Source organism: Dreissena polymorpha, chromosome 7 (genome assembly GCF_020536995.1).
Source record: "Dreissena polymorpha isolate Duluth1 chromosome 7, UMN_Dpol_1.0, whole genome shotgun sequence".
Classification (NCBI taxonomy): domain Eukaryota; kingdom Metazoa; phylum Mollusca; class Bivalvia; order Myida; family Dreissenidae; genus Dreissena; species Dreissena polymorpha.
In genome coordinates, this window is record NC_068361.1 from 105,935,194 (window position 1) to 105,948,977 (window position 13,784).

Consider the following 13,784-nt stretch of genomic DNA (forward strand, 5'->3'; position numbering starts at 1 on the left):
TGTATGTGTGTATGTATGGGTATATGTGTACACTATCTATATAATAATATATACACAGCGTACAATTCATAATGTGTAGCGACTTCCGAGTATTGGCGCGTAACGTCAAGTTCACGTCGGATAATGTTACGTCATTTATTTATATTTTTGTATTTACTTCCATTATGATCGACAGAAGAAAACGCTATGTAAAGTTGTCTTTATAATCGTTTACTGAAGAAGGCCTTTGCCGAAATATTTAATAAAAGAGTAAATGTATGAAGTTTTAATAATATCCTTCCTCTGGAGATCCAATACATAGAGTAAATCATTTTAGGTAAATTACGCAATTTGCAGATTTGCTATACAGTATACCAGACACCTGTAAAATAAATTAATTTGGGTTCTAGTAATTTAATTGACAACAATAATAACATTGTACGCGAACACAATTATAACCTTAATCAGATTACACATTTTATTTACACAAAGTGTTTGTATTACAACACATTTAAAAACGCTTATGGTACTCATTATGTTGAATATATGCATATGCTTTTAGAAACCGTCACCAACTGTTTCAATGTGTTATATTGCGGAAACATGTTTTTATCTGTTTTTTGCGGATTTTAGAAATTTAATTGTTATACATTCATTAAAAGCAATATTATTGCACATAACATATTATTTATAAATTAACTTTGGTAAAAGAATATACAAATACGACATGTAGGCAGATATTGCTGATCTCTACGAGATATTGCTGATCTCTACGGTAATCAGGATAGTTTCCCGATATCACATACATATATCTAGATATGAATTCTGGGATCTGTTAAGATCCTTTCTTGTAAAACGGTTTCAGCTCAATTACTCAGTTGAATGCAACAAAAAGAGCTAATTTATTAAAAAGTGACCATTGAAAATGTGAAACTTAATATCATGGTTAATAAATTATAATAACTTGATAATGGTTTGATGGCTGGATTCAAGGTCTATATGATAAGTGTAATGAATAATACACAACTGGTTTTAGCCCAATAAATTGAGATATATATTTATGCTATTACATTGGCACTTTGCATTGCACATGGTGTTTGTTTTGCAATTCAAAATTACTGCAGTAAAAATATTGTTTCCGCTCAATAGCTTAACACATGAAATTATATTGTCTATCTAAATTGTCAATGCATTATTGGTTCAAAATATTATCTATTGTTTAACAAGTATAGCTTTACATATTCATTGAAGGTACCAGTGTGTCACTTTAAATGACTTTGTAGTTTGAAATTCAAATTAAAAAGAAATGTCAGCATACAAAAGGCAGCCATAAGCGTATAAGCACATTGTTCTACAATTGGTTTAGCATAAAAAACAATCAGTGTTTCATTGTTCCTGTCATTGATAAAACAAAGAGATGAACTTGGTTAGGGTTGACACGCCTCAAATAGACTAAACATGATATCCCTCCTCAGTGAATTCCGTTCAGCTTAATCGTCATGCAAGCTAAATAGAAGATATGTTATACCTATTGAAATGTTACTAAAATAGAAATAACTTTAATGTTACATATCATTTTGTTTAGTTTAAAATTACAAATGTCTGTGTACGTATGCTAACCATGATATCTATTTTCTGCTCTACTGTTAACTGGTATTGCAATAGGTTTTGAAAACATGAATACATTTTGATAAAAAAAAACAAACATGAAAAACTAGAACACTTAAAGTTGTTGAGCATATATAAGTTGTTTTCTACCCGCAACTTTTTAGTAATGCATTATTTGCAGTTAAAACTGAATTGTTACATGTATTCTTGTTAAATTGCAAATTTTAAGGTAGCGCACCCATAATGATTTCCCGCGATTTCTTCGAAGATTGAAAAGCCAGTGTAACGTTGCCGTGGCCGAGTGGTTAAGGCGTTAGACTTGAAATCTTTTGGGATTTTCCCGCGCGGGTTCGAATCCTGCCGACAACGCATACTTTTTGCGATGCGTTTTATTTCTTTTCTAACGTAATTTGATTAAATATAGCATATAAGATATGTTAATTATCCCCACGATTTTCGGAGAAAAAGTGGGGATATTGTGATGATGTGCGTCTGACCGTCCGTCCGTTCGTCCGTCCTGGCCACCTGCTCCTCCTTCACTATTAGCACTAGAACCTTAAAACTGACATACATGGTAGCTATGAGCATATGTGCGACGGTGACACTGATGGAATTTTGATCTGACCCCTGAGTCAAAAGTTATGGGATTGGGGCGGGGCGGGGCCGGGTCAGAGATTTTCACTCATTTTTTATGTTATTTTACATTAACTTCTTCATTTCTGCACCGATTTACTTCAAATTGATCCTGAGCCTATCTTATGACAATACGGTCAATCTCAACTGTGAATGGCCCCATTACCAACCCTGGGGAACCCCGGCCACATAGGCCACGCCCACCCAAAATTGCCTATTTCTATAATTTCTTCATTTCTACACCAAATTACTTTAAGTTGACACTGAACATCTCTTATGACAATACGGTCAATCTAAACTATGTATGGCCCCATTACCAACCCTGGGGCGCCCCGCCCATAATAAGCCACACCCAAACACAATTGTCTTTATCCCCACGCTTTTTGAAAAGCTTATGGATATTGTGATTATCTCCGCCGTCCGTCCGTCTGTCCGTCCGTCCTGGCCACTATCTCCTCCTAAACTTTTAGCACTAGAACCTTGAAACTTGCACACATGGTAGCTATGAGCATATGAGCGACCCTGCACTATTTGGAATTTTGATCTGACCCCTAGGTCAAAAGTTATTGGGGTTGGGTTTGGGCCGGGTCAGGGATTTTTACTGATTTTTTTAAGGTTATTTTACCATAATTTCTTCATTTCTACACCGATTGTCTTCAAATTGATACTGGACCTCTCTAATGACAATAAGGTCAATCTCAACTATACATGGCCACATTACCAACCCTGGGGCGCCCCGCCGACATAGGCCACGCCCAACCCATATTGCCTTTTACTATAATTTCTTCATTTCTACACCGATTCACTACAAATTGATACTGAACCCCTCTTATGAAAATATGGTCAATCTCAGCTAAGCATGGCCCCATTACCTACCCTGAGGCGCCCCGCCCACAAAGGCCACGCCCATCCAAAATTGCCTTTTACTATAACTTCTTCATTTCTACACCGATTCACTTCAAATTGATACTGAACCTCTCTTATGACAATATGGTTAATCTCAACTATGCATGGCCCCATAACCAACCCCGGGGCGTCCCGCCCACATAGGCCACGCCCACCCAAAATTGCCTTTTACTATAATTTCCTTATTTCTATACCGATTTACTTCAAATTGATACTGAACCTCTCTTATTACAATACAGTCAATCTCAACTATGCATGGCCCCATTACCAACCCTGGGGCGCCCCGCCCACATAGGCAACGCCCACCCAAAATTGCCTTTTACTATAATTTCTTCATTTCTACACCGATTCACTTCTAATTGATACTGAACTTCTCTTATGACAATACGGTCAATCTCAACTACGCATGACCCCATTACCAACCCTAGGGCGCCCCTGGGTCAAACATGCGGCGTTGGGATACGCGTCGGCCTTTGCCGCGCCATTTCTAGTTGCATTTAAATTGTATTTTAATGAATCGAAACGTATTGAATGTTAATTTCATTTTCAATATTTGTCACCATAATTAATGCAGCAGTACTGTGGGATAAAGTAAAACCATGTATTATTTAATTTAATCTCTATTTCAGGATTATTATTTTTATATTCCATCCTATGGTGATCGGTGTCTTACAAAACAGTGTAGACAAATGAGGTATTATTGATATATTTAGTGTATATTATATACATTAGTATTTTCACAGTCTCTATTTTCGAATTATGTACACAATGTTATTGTTTATTTTTTTTATATGAGCCTCAATCTGGGAAAATGAGCTTTATGCATGTGCATAAAGTGTCCTCCCAGATTAGCCTGTGGAGTCCGCAAAGGTTCATCAGGCACGACAATTTCTACCAAAACTGGATTTTTGTTAAGAGGAGAGATCTTTAAACGAAAAATACAATAAAAGCGGAAAGCGTCTTCCCTGATAAGCATGTGCTTTTTTTTGTACATATATAACCATTTGATAAAATGGTTTGTCATAAAATGTCATATAAATGAACTTTCGTGTCATGACGTTACATTGTGCAGGTATAATAAATTAAATACTCATAAAACAATTATGCACTTTAAATTATTAAATTATTACATTACATTTTCTTAATAAGGTATTTTTTGCAAAAAAGACACAGTATTTTGCATTATTATCATAAAAAATGTGCATTTCAATTCGTTACAGCGTGCAATCCAGGAGGGGGAAGTTCTAAAAAACTCGTATACATCACTGTTGCAGCCAATCGGGTTTCCTTCTCTGTGTGAAATGTTTAATATATGTAAAATATATTAATGCAATCTATTATTCTGTCATATAAACAAATATATAGTACTTTTTAATGTGGAGTTAGATTTTCTTTCAAAAATGTATATCCATTAATTACCTCCCCTGAATTTTGCATTTTTATTCTACATTTAAACATTTACTCGTTTACATATAGTGTAAAAAGTGTATATTTTCTGATGAGTATTCACTAATTATTTAAGAAAATGTATACTTTGCCATTGATTATGGTGATTAAAAATATGTGGTGGTCGCTAATAGCGGGAGTCAGGCTTCAAGTCAGCAAAAGAACACGTGTTTTTGCCTAAATGGCTCACCATGGACTCGTGGCTATAAAGGTTTGTCGATAAAACTGACGAACAAGACAATTTTATGTACTGCTTTATGTGTGAAGAGAACAGTTGTTAAACAGTATCTATCTATCTCTGTATACTGCAAACCACTCTTTCGAGTATTATAGGCAGTATGGTTAAAACACTACCAAAACACAACTTTGTTGCGACATGTCAGTTAGCGACGTTGATGATTGTCGCTATACTGGCTTTACCTTCTGACACAATGTTAATATGAGGTTTATAAAACAGTTCGTAAATAAATTAAAATGAAAGGAATTTTCTTGAAATTCAACACTGATGTAAAAGAAAGATTGAAATGCCTATTTTTCATATTTAAATGCTCTAATACAGCGAACACTTTCTGCAAACTGCTCGTAAAGTTGACCGACGTTTGGAAAAAAATGTCCATGGGAGCGGCCATTTTGAAAATCATGTGATCAGTGGGAGTGTAAAAGTGTTTGTCATTGGCCAAGATCTACATATATTTTCAAGCCGAATATGCATATTTGCAGGGGAGATCATGCTCTTTTCATTGATACCACATGTTGTTGACTTTTGCAAAAATTCTAAAATTTGTCACTTGACGAAAGTAAATAATATTTGGAAGCTTCTCAAATTGTTGTAAGTCTGTAGAAGTGCATAGAAGTTATATAGTACATTAATTTGATCTTTTATCAACCCAAATGTGTTTAAAAATGTAATCAAAAGACGCGCTCATTTTTGCTCACCCGCTTTTAATATGGTGACCCTATCCGTACGGCAAGTTGTCGCATATTTGTTCGACCCTGCAAAAGTTCATTTCTTTAGCAAATTTATGTGTTTATTTAACGAAGCGAGATTTTTATTTTATGATAAACCTATATACAGCCTGTATTACATGTCTAACTCTAAGAAAGTGTCCTTTTGACAGATTATCTGTGAATTTACAGATTATCAATCTGTACATTTACAGATTAGTGCAAGAAATATTAAACAAAACATGTTTAACTCAAAAAGGGCATGTTTATTTGTTGAATATTTTTCAAGTACATGATTCATAAAGGCAGATTATGAACTTGTTTTTAAAAAATGTTGACTTTAAAATTCAATAAAACACATATAATTGTATGTTTTTTACTGTTACATTACATATGGGAAACATCCCCTAGCCATTAAACTTATCTATAAATATATAGTTAGTACAAAATATATTTATCAACTCTAAACATGAGCAACAATTCTAAAATAAACGATACGTATACAAATACAAACTGTACATTTCTTTATATCAGCATATTCCAAGAATATATATAATCATTTCAATTAGTGAACTATATTTATCAATGTCGTAGATTTTTGACTACCGAGCCTCTTTTTCGATTTATTAAATGGACATGTTGGTATAATATATTTACAACAGCAGTTGCGCGGGACAATCGGCTATGCCAATTCGTATTGGCAAGTAAACAATTATTGAACATAAATCACGAAATTGTTCACAGCAATGGAATCAAATGATTCAACACTTAATCAATAAAACACAGGGATTGACCCTGCTAAAGGCGTTAATAAAAAACACGAAAGCTTAGTGAAACTAAATTATCTGCAATCAGGTATACAATCGGTCGAAATAAACACACCTTATTGTTGCATTAACTGATTTTACTGCACATCTGACACTTCATTGAATACATGTACCTTTGTTCGCATGTATCACATAAATGCATACACATTTTAATATAAATTAGCATGGATTTAGATTGAAGTCATATATGTGATGGACCATTGCATGTTTACGTTTATATCATGACATTGCTCATTCAGTAAATCGATTCATGTCAGCCCAGGAAATCGTCGATACATTTAATTTGACTGACTAAAATCCATAATAAGTATTGTGTACCGCAATCAAATTTTATCATACCGCTGCATATATATCTGCCTGATATAACACTGCCTATTATATTCTTTTATATCAGTTCAACAGGAAGTTCTTATATCAGTCGATGATAGGATACAGGTCATACTACTCGGAATCAACTATAAAGTAATCATTTTTAATAAATTTTAATCAGATTCAACAAAACAAACAATCTGATACTAAGATGTAATATATTTTAAACACAAAATGCAATACAAACAGCAAACAACATGTTTTACAAATTTTAAGCTCAAGTGCTCATGACGTCGTTATTAACACGTCAAACGACACAAATCATATTCTTTCCAGCTTAAATGCAGCTTTTTAGTGATTTTTTAAAGAAGTTATATTTAAAATGTATACATAATTGTTTAAAAGCTATCAAGTTAATCTGTAATTTGTGATATTTTGCCTAAAATGGTAAGGTATGGAATGCTATCGGACTTTGTCAGAAATATGCGACGTATTTTTTTCTTCAAAAGCTTATAACTCTCTTATACATGGTCCAATCTGACTGAAATAAAAAGCATTATACTGCAAATAAAAATACCTTTAAAATGATATATAATATGACATATTTGCTTGAACGTTTTAAAAAAGTCTGATATCCCTATGTCAGTCACCCATGCAGATCATGTAAATGCTATACGTGTTTTACCCCAAATGACACAAACCCTGGCTGCTGCATCGCAAAAGGGCTCTTCTGAACAAGATAAATCCATAGAAGTCCTGTTTAAGACTCTTGTATGGCTGATTAAGGAGGACCTACCATTGTCAAAATTTCAGTCACTTGTTCATTTACTTCATGATTTCAATGTTAATAATGACTTATCTTAGTGCTATTTTCTTCAGTTTCATTGTTTACAGGACTCATTCATTTAGTTTGGGACTTGTAGATTTTCCCAGGGACTCGTAGTTTTCAAATATGCGAGTCCTGGGAATCAGTGAAGTAAAATTCTAGGTGAACAACTGATTATAATTGCTTTGTAATTAATTGCACAAACACATTAAAATATTCTTTCACGTGCCTTTTTTGATGAAGTGTTGTGTTCTAAATCTTATTAAGGACAGATGCTTTTCATCAGAGACTTTTAATAGGTCAATAAACAGAGATCCTGACAGATGCACATCTAGCCAAGACTATGTTTGACACTGACAAAGGTTGACGATGACCAACAGTTTAAGTGTTTCTACAAGCCATACTTTGACAACTTACAGCAACGGATGCTGATTGTTTAATTATTTGTAGTTCTGATTATTGTGACTCATTTTATTAACAGAAACGCGCACTTATTTTAAGTTAATAAATACAAACTTTGCTGGTAATATAGATAGAAAATAAATATGGAAATGGTCTGATTGATTCAAAAGGCTGTTTTATGTAACATGAATTCATCATTCAAGGTGCTTGTTTTTAAACACCACTAATTACTTTTATTTGTTAACTTGCCGGAAATACAAATATGGAAACAAGCTGATTCTTTTCCTTCGTTATGCGATTTATTTTTGGCAATTGGGATTTTTGTAAGTCTCTGTATAGGGTTCTGAATGGCACCTTAAAGGTGTCTTAGAGAGCTTTTTGGAACCACTTGACTGTGGAACTATAATTGTAACTTAAGCATCAGGGTTGTCATTAAGTTTCTGCCTAGACGGTTTATTGTTGATTTTAGATTTTTTGGAAGTGTATACATAATATTTTACATAATTCATCTATCAAGAAGGTATGATATTCACTTAAACAGTAGTTTAGTTTGCCCCTCTTATTTATGAAAACAAAAACAAATCTATTTATGATTTTGAAAATGATAGTTGCAAGGGAGTGCATGCAACGCAGGAAAATACATTTTGTGGGAACACTGTTTTTGACTCAATTTAAGTTACATTTGTAATTACAAGGAACTATGCAAATGTTTGCAGATATCGTGAAAATTAATATTACAGTGTGTTTTCACCACTTAGTTATAACTAAAAACAAATCTTGATATGATTGTGAAAATGATAGTTGCACTAGGAAGTGCATACAACTCGGGAAAATAAATGTTTTGGGAACACTGTGTATGACTTGAGGTGAAGTTGATTACAATGAACTATGCAAATGTTTGCAGATATCTTTAAGATTGACATTTAAACTGTGCTCTGGTAAAACAGGGCGTAATGCATTTGCATACAGTGTGTTCCTAGATTTGCCTGTGCAGTCCAAACTTTCTGCCTGAACTGGATTTTGGCTTAAAGAGACTTCCTTTAAACAAAAGGATACTGTTTAAGCTGAAATTGTCTGCCATGATTGGCTAAACTGACCTGTTTGACCAGAGCTCAGCTCATGTATTTCTTTTGGTCATTAATGGAAATACAGAACATTCATTCCTCTATTTAACAGAGCACTGCGAGTACTGTTGACCCTGAAATGGAGTGTGAACAAATACAACCGCATTGGACACAGCATCCCCAAACTCTTTCAAGAAACGGTGAAGAAATACCCCAAAAAGATCTGATTCATTTTTGAAGACAAGAAATGGACTTTTCAGGTAAGTGTATCTTGAAGGATAATTTTGAATTGTTAACCCTGAAGGTACCGGTACATAACTTAATCAGAATAAAATGTACCAGCAGTTTTTGTGCGAGGACTTTTTCACACATCTGAGCAAAAAACATAAAGGCTTAGCCCGAACCCAAGGCTTTACAAATTCCACTTGGTCTTTAAATTTATGTCTTGTTCATAGTGTAATTGGCTATAAAATAACAATATTGATAATTAATTTTCCAAACCCTTCTTACTCCAACAACACAGTCTACTAAAGTTACGCTGGGCGCTGTTTCAAACAATCAATACTAGACCGTTCTTGCAGGTGACATGTCAACCAGGTAGTTCTCTCAAAGCTGAGATTTGTATGCATATTTATGACTTACTAGCAGTTCTTGTTTACAAATGTCATTAAACATAAAATGGTTCTTCAGAAAATTGATGGAGATGTCAAGTGCGGCTATTCAACTTTTATCACTTGTGCTATTGTGAGTGTTTGAATACTGGGAAATTTCAGTACTTTTTAAAATATTTTGTAGCATTATGCATTAAAGAGGTACTGAATATGCAGCTTATTGTTTGTTTCTGCATATTTTCTTTAACCCTTTATCACTAAGATACATATTTTACACATGTGTAGTCTCTTTGAAAGTTAAATATAATCAAAGACCTTTCTTATTCAAGTGTTAAAGGCTTCATTTCCAACCCTTAGATACTGATAAGCAGCAAACAGCATACAACATGAACAAACTGCGAGTTACTCACAGGCTGTTCTGGTTTTATGCTGTTTGCACATAGCCATTTTCACTTTGATTCTGAGCAGGAAAGGGTTAAGAATCTTGTGTTTTATTGAAGGGCATGAAAGATATAATTTAAAGATATGAGTTCGCGACCAGTACACCATGTTCTGTGCTTAACATAGACATTTATTGAAAGATATTATATTTGATTTTAGACTATAAAACAAATATTCAGGCTATAACATGATTATTTTCTGACAAAAATTCAAGAGATAACAGCATTCACACAATTTGTTTGTAAAATTTCACCCCTCTAGCAGTTATGCTTTTTCAGTTACAAGCAATGCAAGTTAATAAGAGAAATTATTTAACTGCCTTATTCCCAATGGAAAAAGTTTATAATGGGGCCTAAACATTCCCAATTGAAGGTTTCATTTTTTTATGTAAAATCTCTCTAAAAAGAGAAAAAAATAAAATAATTATTGCTAGAGATAAGTTAACGTTTTCAAATATCGCCCAATTGGTGCAAAAAGGCACCATGCGTAATTAAAATTTAATGGGACATGGTACCTTTTTGCACCAATAGGGAGAATTGTAATATTGAAAACACTCTTATCTTGAAAACAACAACAACACTTATTTCCCAATTTTAGTCAAAACGCTGTAATTTTCCCCAACTTAAAGTTTTTGTCTTAAATCCCATTCACAACATAGTGAAAAAACAACAACACTAGATGCCATGTATTGAGTTTGAAAATCATTCAAATAAACGTTGATGTGTGAAGATTTCTGTCGTTGACATTTTTACTTGTTATTTACTTTAAATTTTACCGACTAAAACAGTACACAGTTTGATTATACTACCGTATTCTTATTATTTGTGGCTTATTTATCTAATTTATCAAAAAGAAAGTGCAATCATGGTATGTCAAAAATATGTTGTTGCCTTAACTGAACTCCGCCCTTAATGTAATAGTATTTAAACCTGTCCACTCAGAAGCAAAGTCTAAATGGATAATGCAAACAGCTTTAAACCAGAACATTCTGGGAGTAACACGCAGTGTGTTCAGGTTTGATGCTGTTTGCTGCTCATCAGTACCTTAGGCTTGGAAATGAAGCCTTTAAAACTTAAGCAAGAAAAGAAAGGTCTTTTATGAAATTTAAGTCTCTATAGGGCTACACAAAATATGTATCTATGTTGAAAAGGGTTAAGCGATTAATCATGAGCTGCATGCAGGTGATAAATAAAAGAGAACAAGATTTCCACAAAATATATATTCTTCAGATTGGCATGAAAATGAAACAATTAAGTAAACAACTTGAAGCCTAAATGAAAGCAATATGTTTTTCACACCAGGGCCCCCGGTTGCTCAAAACAAAAAAGTCTGTTAACTTCAGACCTAAATAAAATCAATTATTTAAAGAAATGTTATTATCCAACATTTTCAAACTTTTCAAGCAAATATACGTGTTTATAATTATTAAATGAAAAGGATTAACAATTAAGTCATATAAATAACTTGATCTAAAAAATTAAAACCTATTGGCCTGAGAAATCATGTTGCTGATACCGTTTTGAGCAATCGGTCCCATTTTTGTTTTTGTACATGAACAAATTTACCCTCATCAAATAAATTTTTTAAGGAAGTCGATCTTCTCACCAATGCCATTGCAAACTTTTTAACGAGTCAAGGTCATGTGGTCGCCCTGGTGATGGAGAACTTCCCTGACCTGGTGTTCTACTGAATGGAGCTGGCAAAGATAGGGGCCATAGGGGCATTGATCAACTTCAACCTGATGGAGAAATCCCTGCTGCACTGTGTACAGGCCGCCCAGGCGCAATGTGTGGTTTTCTCTGAAGAGATGGCCCCAGGTAATGAGCATTTAGTTTAACCTATTTATTTAAGCCTGATTGCGCTGAAAGCTTAAGGCTTATTGAAATGCTCTTGAGTCGGTTTTTTGGGTAGAACCAGTACTTGGTGTCATTTGGGAAGATCTAAACAATATCTTTGGACAACATATACTCTACGCCTTGGCAATTTCTACCATGAGAATTTGTCTAATACTTTATCTCATTATTGGTTACATTTTTACGCTTATTATTATCTGAGAATTAGTCTCTTATGTAAGCTCTTTTATAAGCACAATTTTTAGTTTTCAATTTTTTTTATTTTATTCATGCTGTTATATGATATGTACATGTCTTGACAATAATATTAGCCCAATGGTCCTCGACAACCAAATTATTGGTCTGCACAAGTAAAAAAAGTATTCTGTTCGGTCAATTGGACAAGTGAACAATTCAATTTATTCTTTTTCTCCAATTAAAGCCACACACCTTGAAATGAAATACATGTTTATCAATACATAAAGATGCAATTTGAAAGTGTGCAAAATTGTCATTAATCTTTAGCCTAGTAAGCAAGTAATTTATAAAAAAAAAATAATTTTAAAACCGAATGTAGGATTTCTATATGTATACGTTCATTCCGACAAACGCAATTATTTTTAATTTTTAAGGCGCAAAAAGATGGATTTCTACCTTGTAACCTTCAGATATATTTTAATTGGTATTATAAGTTAAAATTAAATCTATAGCCTAGTTAGCAAGTACTTTATTATTTTTTGAAATGGTACCGCTTTTAAAACTGAAAGTAGAATTTCCAGACGTATACGTCCATTTCAACAAACGCGATTATTTTTAAGTTTTAAAGCGCAACAAAGACAGATTTCTACCTTGTAACCATAAGATATATTCTAACTGGCATAGATAAAATATGTTTCTTATTTATACATAAATTTACTTTCATTTCAAGATGTGTGGCTTTAACTGGCAAACAATTGAGTCATATGGCTTGCAAAAAAACTTGATGAAATTATAATGCTAAAGCGGTAAGTATTCAGAAACACACTTTACTGTTCTGTTAAAAAGGACAATATCACATAGTTCAATTCGCAATACAGTTTCTATTAGTAACCTTATATTTAATTAAACAAAGTCCTTCTCACTTGCTGTTTATTAAAGTCATATTTGTTTACAAAGTTGAAACTTATTCAGAAGTACTAGTCAACTTGTTTGTTTATACGTAAGTATGAATATTATGCACACAAATAGGCTTTTAAAGTAAAAATGCTCCTTTATGAATTGTGACATTATGACCTACATGTATAATAGAGAAATACATGAGTATTTGCCTTATAACAAATAAAACCATAGGTCATAGAGCAAACATTTCATTTAGTCTGTTTTGTTTTCTGCATGATTAAACTGCAAACAAAAAAGCACATTGACTGACCTTTTTTCTCACTAATTTGTTTCTATACTAGTCAGTGGATTTGTTACATACTGTAGCATGACGTTATCATATTTTCACCATACTGGTCAGTTGGGTATTTCTCCGGGTACCTCTCAGATTAGCCTCCAATTACAGGCTAATGAGGGAATACAATTAATACTTTCAGGTGCGAAATGCACAGGGGTATCTGTAAGGATTGCACATCCAGTATGCCTCATTTTCCCATAAACCAGCTAAAAGGCTTCTGCCAACAACACAAGACCACTCCAAAATTGAAAATCGTTTATTAACAACTAAATACATGTTGCGTAAAATTGCAGCTCAAATCAAAATTTGTCCCAACTTTCCTGAGTCTAATACGTTAATTAGGTACGTTGTAGACCAGGAATGCGAGGGCACACTCCAGGTCCACAAATAATGCAGCCTCAGGCACGGAAGGACCTCATTAACTTCGTAATTAATGCATACTAGTAATTAATTCTTAATTAATTCCATGCTACTTTCGACCGTAACTGACATATCCAGGGATCTTCCCTAGTCTTGCAGC

At 33.6% G+C, this 13,784-nt stretch overlaps 1 non-coding gene across 1 annotated transcript; it reads left to right on the top strand.

The window, feature by feature from the left end:
• Positions 1-1,874: 1,874 nt before the first annotated feature.
• Trnas-uga (transfer RNA serine (anticodon UGA)) lies at positions 1,875-1,956 on the top strand. The gene has a single exon. It is a non-coding gene; the product is annotated as a tRNA-Ser (tRNA).
• Positions 1,957-13,784: the final 11,828 nt, after the last annotated feature.